The sequence below is a fragment of the Bactrocera tryoni genome, chromosome 3 (genome assembly GCF_016617805.1).
Source record: "Bactrocera tryoni isolate S06 chromosome 3, CSIRO_BtryS06_freeze2, whole genome shotgun sequence".
Taxonomy (NCBI): Eukaryota; Metazoa; Arthropoda; class Insecta; order Diptera; family Tephritidae; genus Bactrocera; species Bactrocera tryoni.
This window is the reverse complement of record NC_052501.1, coordinates 51119536-51126343: the sequence shown is the minus strand read 5'-3', so window position 1 is coordinate 51126343 and position 6808 is coordinate 51119536.

The following is a 6808-nucleotide window of genomic DNA, read 5'->3' as shown; positions in this document are numbered from 1 at the left end:
TGTAGTATCAGAATTGTGTTCTATAGGAAAAAAATTATTAAACTGAATTAAATATTAAATTTTTGTAAATTCAATATTTGCGCGAAGTCTTATGACCTAATGTTCTATTTCGGCCGACTTTATCAATTAAAATGTCATCACAACCTAATATTTTCGAATAAATAGTAAATATTTTTGTATTCGTCTTAGCTGGAAGTATTATAAAAATAGGAGACAAAGTTCGACTGAAAAATGTCTATATATTGAAAGAAGTGAATAAGATTGCTTCGCCAGCATTGGAGAGCACCTCTCCGCTCCTTTTTGACACGTTTCAGAAGATAAAAATCCGAATCGAAAACGGTTTTAAAGGCTTTAGCAGAAAATGACTATTCTGACTATTTGGAGAACTGAAAAAAGTACAAAAAACGCATTTAGCCGACGAGGATTATTTTCAAGGGGATGAAATTGATTCGGAAGAATAAATAAACAATTTACATTTAATAAACAAATTCACGTCAATGAATCGGGAATGACCATAGATTATAAGATATAGAGTGACGAAGTTCATACGATTGTTATTAAAAAAAAAAAATTATTTTTCTGAGTTATGTATCGGGTGTACATATAATTGATAATATGAAGCTGATATAGTAAAAGTTTTGCAGAAGAAACATTTTCTCACAAACAGACTCAGTTTTTCTTTTTCGCAAGACTCGCTGGAGATCGGCCAGGGAATCAAGGAAATCCAAATATTTTCAAAATGGAACCTATATTATATATATTGTATATTATTTATTTATTTATTAAATAATATATTTTTTTGGAAAAAAACAGTTTTATTCCGAGTGGATGTAAATCCTTAAAGCAGGCCGAGGGGTGAATATATTTTCCTTCTTTAAAATCCCAAAAACTTTTTCTTCCACTCCATGCGAGTTTAAACGTCATGTGATTCATTTGAGAATTTTTCAACCCCTACTTCATATATGATATATGTCCTTAGCACTTTAAACTTGCTTCATGAGCTATCATTGACCTACTTAGTTTTCTTACATGTGAACCTACCCATTCATTTGCTCTATTTTGCATTCGAATTCTTTTGGATGTCCTAAGTGCAATTTAGTATTCAGACGAAGCTTCTGAGCGCACAGAGGCCCCCACCGAAGTGACACGCACACCGTCTTTTTTAAGCCACTTAAATTCTAGTGAAGAACTAGCAGACTGACACCTACGACGTCGTCATAAATTTTATTGTCTGACAACCTTTCTGCGCTGTATATGTGTATGAGTGGACACAACTTTTGTATAAAAAATCGCATTAACTGTGCTCACCGACTGGTGCTATAACAACAAAGCGCCTAGGAAAACAAAGTGCCGCGTTGCGAAAGAATTCAACTATTCAAAACTGTTAAAACTATTTGAAAGCTTCGTGTGTATTTGACACTGTTGCCGTTATATATTACCGCCCGATGCGACGCGGCGCGTTGACAGTTGAATATGGCAGCCAACTTAACGTTGCTTCACGTGGCGCGCTCGTAACGCCATGCTGTTGTCATAATGTACGCGCTTCCAGTATTATTCAATGCGAAGTGGCAAAATCTTTTGTCGCTGGTAGTGCTGCTATTCAAGTGATCGCTTCGAATTTATGTGTTTACCACACAAAAGCTGGCATTGTGCTCTTGTCGTGCTATTGTTACTGAGTGGCAGTTCGACGCATTGTTTTTCGGCAATGGTTTGCTTCCTTGCCTTTTTTTCTCTCATTCCGGTTTACCGCTCGTTTTTGTGTTGCTGCTGCCTCTTTTTCCAACCTTTCAGATTGCGTTTGCATTCCATTGTCTTGCTGAAAGCTGTTGAAAATTAAAATTAGCCTCGTTCATGCGACGCGCTCACACATACACGCACGCTCCTTGCTAAGGATGATGCGCGCCCGCTCTGTTGCATGCGTTGATTTGGCTGAGCTCCGGAGGGAGGTAGTTGCCGTTGTGCGAAAGTAGATAAGTGGCAGAAAAGACACACACAAGTTGATTGCAAACTTTGATGCAGGCGACCGCAACCGCAAAACCTGTCACTTGTGCAGGTGAGAAATGAATGTCATCTGGAAGCTGGGAAGTTCATAAGTTTGTCTCTTGGAGGAACTAGCTAAGCGCAATTTTGTCGTCGTGCAGGATTTTGATTGAGAGACTATCGCAGGATATTGCTTATATGAATAGGCATTGTAAATGTATAAATTAGCAGTGAAGTGTTTAGAGCAATGGAATTAGAGACACTTATTTGTGTGGGCTCAGTTCTCGTAATTAAAGCTTGAAATTTAAACTTATAATTATTGAGGTGAGTAAAATCTTATATTTCTCCACGAAAAATATTTGTCTTGTTTCCCAAAAGTCTACAGCAGTTAAATGAGTCGAGAACTTGGTATATTTGATGCTCAAATCATGACCATTGAAAGACTAATCTCATAAGAATTCTTCTGCATTACAACCGTGCGTTGGTCTGTGCCGAAAAAACACAACTTCGTCAGTTGTCTCTATCCTTTGCAAGGTCACGTCATTTGTACATCCCGAATGCAGACAGGTCGCTATAAACTTTTTCTGTTGCCTACTCATGGGTTTTGAATCGTATATATGTATGTGTTACATACTATTAACTAAAGAAGCCTTCATTTGGCGTTAAAACCATGCGAAAATAAAAGTAGGTGGAATTGAATTACAAAGCCATTGCGACCATGTGCCAAGTCTATAGTTTGGAAATTTTTCCTTTTCCTGATAGACAACTTAAATTCGGAAATTCTACGAAAGAAAAGAATACACAATAAAACAAGTAAGAAACGGCTAAGTTCGGGTGTCACCGAACATTTTATACTCTCGCATGATAAAGTGATAATCGAAATTTCATTATCCGTCATTTATATATTTTTCAAATACCGTATTTGTGTAAAGTTTTATTCCGCTATCATCATTGGTTCCTAATGTATATATTATACAGAGAAGTCATAAAATGGAATTCAAAATAGCGTTATATTGGAAGAAGGCGTGGTTGTGAACTGATTTCATCCATATTTCGTACATGTCATCAGGGTGTTAAGAAAATATTACATACCTAATTTCATTGAAATCGGTCTAGTAGTTCCTGAGATATGGTTTTTGGTTCATAAGTGGGCTACGCCACACCCATTTCCAATTTTTAAAAAAAGCCTGGGTTCAGCTTCCTTCTGCCACTTCTTCCGTAAAATTTAGTATTTCTGACGTTTTTTGTTAGTCGGTTAACGCACTTTTAGTGATTTTCAACATAACCATTGCATGGGAGGTGGGCGTGGTTATTATCCGATTTCTTCCATTTTTGAACTGTATAAGGAAATGCCTGAAGGAAACGACTCTATAGAGTTTGGTTGACATAGCTATAGTAATTTCCGAGATATGTAGAAGAAACTTAGTAGGGGGCGGGGCCACGTCTACTTTTCCAAAAAAATTACGTACAAATATGCCCCTTCCTAATGCGATTCTTTGTGCCAAATTTCACTTTGATATCTTTATTTATGACTTAGTTATGACACTTTATAAGTTTTCGGTTTTCGCCATTTTGTGGGCGTGGCAGTGGGCCGATTTTGCCCATCTTCGAACTTAACCTTCTTATGGAGACAGGAAATACTTGTACCAAGTTTCATCATGATATCTAAATTTTTACTCAAGTTACAGCTTGCACGAACGGACGGACGGACAGACAGACATCACCCTGACCACTTTGGTATATAAATATAACCTCATATCTGACTCTTTTAGTTTTAGGACTTACAAACAACCGTTATGTGAACAAAACTATAATACTCTCCTTAGCAACTTTGTTGCGAGAGTATAAAAATATAAGAAAAGAAAATAAAAGTAATGAAAGAAAAAAATGCCGACAAAATAAGTGACCTTATAAGCACTTTGATAGGTTCGAAGCGCTTCGTCGATCTAACATTTTTTTCAATACCACAATTTGCATAAAATTATTCGACAATCTTTGAAATACCCTTCAAAAACTTTTCTGTGCTTTTGTGACATCTGCAATCTTTCATAGTTTTCATCGCAAAATGTTGTCCAGTATTTCAACAATCGCGTGGTCTCCGCCGCGGTATCAGTACCACAATCTAGTCCAACGAGATGAGATTGGGTCCGGATTTCCCCCGCTGACCTGACTTTGCTGAATATAATTTATGTAACGACATACATCTAGTATGTTACATATATATATACTTAAGAAAGTATATAAGTATAAAGTGTTCTGGAATTGATTTCGGGATCCGCATTGTATGATACAAAACTTAGCTTAAATTTGTTCGGGAAGCTTTGAAGAAATTAATCGGGACTAAGCTGAGCGTTTGAACTTTGGAAGCGTTACCTTAAGTTTCTATAACTTTCATTTAGTAGAATTTCAGGAGTACCCGAAAATCGCTCACGTTTTGAGGTCGAACGTTTTCTACTCACTCCAAAATGTCATAATTGTTCGGGATCCCGAAAGTTAGTCCCAAAAAACTAGTCCCGAAAAATTATTGTTTCTCGGTTTAAAAAAAAAAACAATTTTTTTTGAAAAACATTTTAAGTCCATAGCTTTCTAAGAGTTCATATTAATTTTTCCAAACATATTCTCTCCAGCTTTTATCAGATTTCATATTCTTTCACAACTTTTTTTTAATAATAAAATTAATAAAACAGTGCAGACTTTGTAAAAATTATGCTAACTTTTCTAAGCGACAAAGGCAACACACTAAAGTGCTACGTTAATGACTATAAGTGGTCAACGAAAAGCACAGCGGAGGGCAACAAAGCCCCTTCGACGACAATTGGGCGCTGAAGTGTTTGCCAGTGACAGTAATTAACTTAGAAGCGCAACACAAGTGGCGTAAAAAAAGCAGCTGATGGAGCAACAGAGCGCGCATACACAATTCAGCTTCGGAGCGAGGGCCGGGGAAGGACTCAAATCACTTTGGAGCTGGAACCAGCAAAAACGCACCGTTAATTTACAAAACGAAACGTGACAAAAACACGGTGATTACAATGCATAGATATATTTGCCAGCTGTGTGTACATTAAACTACAGATAACAATAGCAACAACAACAAAAAAGTTGTAATAAAAACGCGTTGCTAATGAAAGAAGTTTGAGAGTGATCAAAGACTAAAACAAAAAGTCATAAAAAAAACTCGCAAAAGCTGTAGATGTTTGCGAAAAGTTAAACAAAAGCCAAGTTAACAGTTAATAACAACAACAATATCAAGAAAAAATGTACATTTAAACAATGCGCGCTAACAACAACAGCAACAATCAAAGTACAGCAAAGAATTCTTAACTGAAAAGATCATGCAAAGAACTTGACAACAATATCAGGATGTAGTAGCTACAACAACAACAACAAATGCGTTAGCAACAACATCAGCCAACGAGTTAATAACACAAGGTGAACGAGCGAGTAGCCCCATTCACACCGCAGCGTCAAAGAGTTATCCGCAAGTTACTATAGCATACACTTAGGCGCATATGCACCGGCACTTCGCTGGCGAGTTCGTTGCTGCAATTAAGAGCGTTAGCGCAAATGCTGCACACACACTCAATCGTTGTAGTTGCACAAAAAGCACAAATTTCATTAACAGCGCCTTTGTTTTACTATAACAAAGCGATTTTAATTAGTTCAGCACTTTAGACCGTTATTTAAGCGCTGGCATTGTTGGGTTGCAAGGAACGATTGCAGGAGGTCAGGGATATCAGTGTGTTAATATATACAACATAAGCAATAGAAAAAGAAATATATAATGGAAGTTCAACAAAAAGGCTGGAGTCTCATTTCAGTTACAATAATCCCAGAAGGTTAAGTCTGTAATATATCAAATCCAGGCCATTCGCGCGGGTTTTCGAAGGTATGACAAGTTAATCGCTAAGACAAATTTTCATCTTGTATAAACTTATCTCTAGTTTCTGTTAGTTATATTACGGAAGATGTTGGAGGGGCAGAGTTGAGGCAACCGGCTCCTCTATATTTCCAGGAAGTTATGTTGTTACCAATCCGATCGCGTTTGCGCTTAGGGCAATAACCTGCAACCAGCTATTATTTACAATCCCTATCACGACCCCAGTTGAGTGTCCGCTGTCCCTTGCTTACCTCTCAGCACAAGTCCCTCGCCTCAAATCCCAATTAACTGACTCAACGCTAAAAACCAAGTATCGCAAACAGCTACGCCAAACCGCCGCAAAATTGCTTGGGGTGCTCGGTGGCAGATTTCCATGCAACATGTTGAAATATGTTGCATGTTCACACACACACATACCTACAAATGTGGCTGTTTTATATACATGTCACGTTTGTGTTTTTAAAATATTTTTTCTTTTACTATTTTTTGGCAATTTTTTTTGTGTCAAGCTTGTTTTTTGGTGGCACAATTTCTTGGTATTCTGCTGTAGCTGGTAGCGCCACCAGTGTCGGCTGTGATTGCTTTGTGCATTTCAATGAAAAATGCATGAAATTTCGCGGTACATCTATATGCATATATGCAGAACAACAACAAACAACAACAAAATGCGAAAGATGTGTCAACAAACAACAACAAAAACAATGTTATACTGGGGCTACATTTTCTCTGTTTTTGTTCCTTTTTGCATTGTCTTTTGCTGTTGCGCATAGTACCAAAAAAGGGTGGCTATAAAGAAATCGGATAAAGTATCAGTTGACACAAAGAAGCGTATGGTAAAAAGTTGTTAAACGCTGCAAGTTGTCAGGGAGCGAATGCTCGTTGTGCCACAAGGGAATTCGTGTGATTACAAAAACGAGTTGACATACATACATACATTAATAGAATGTATAA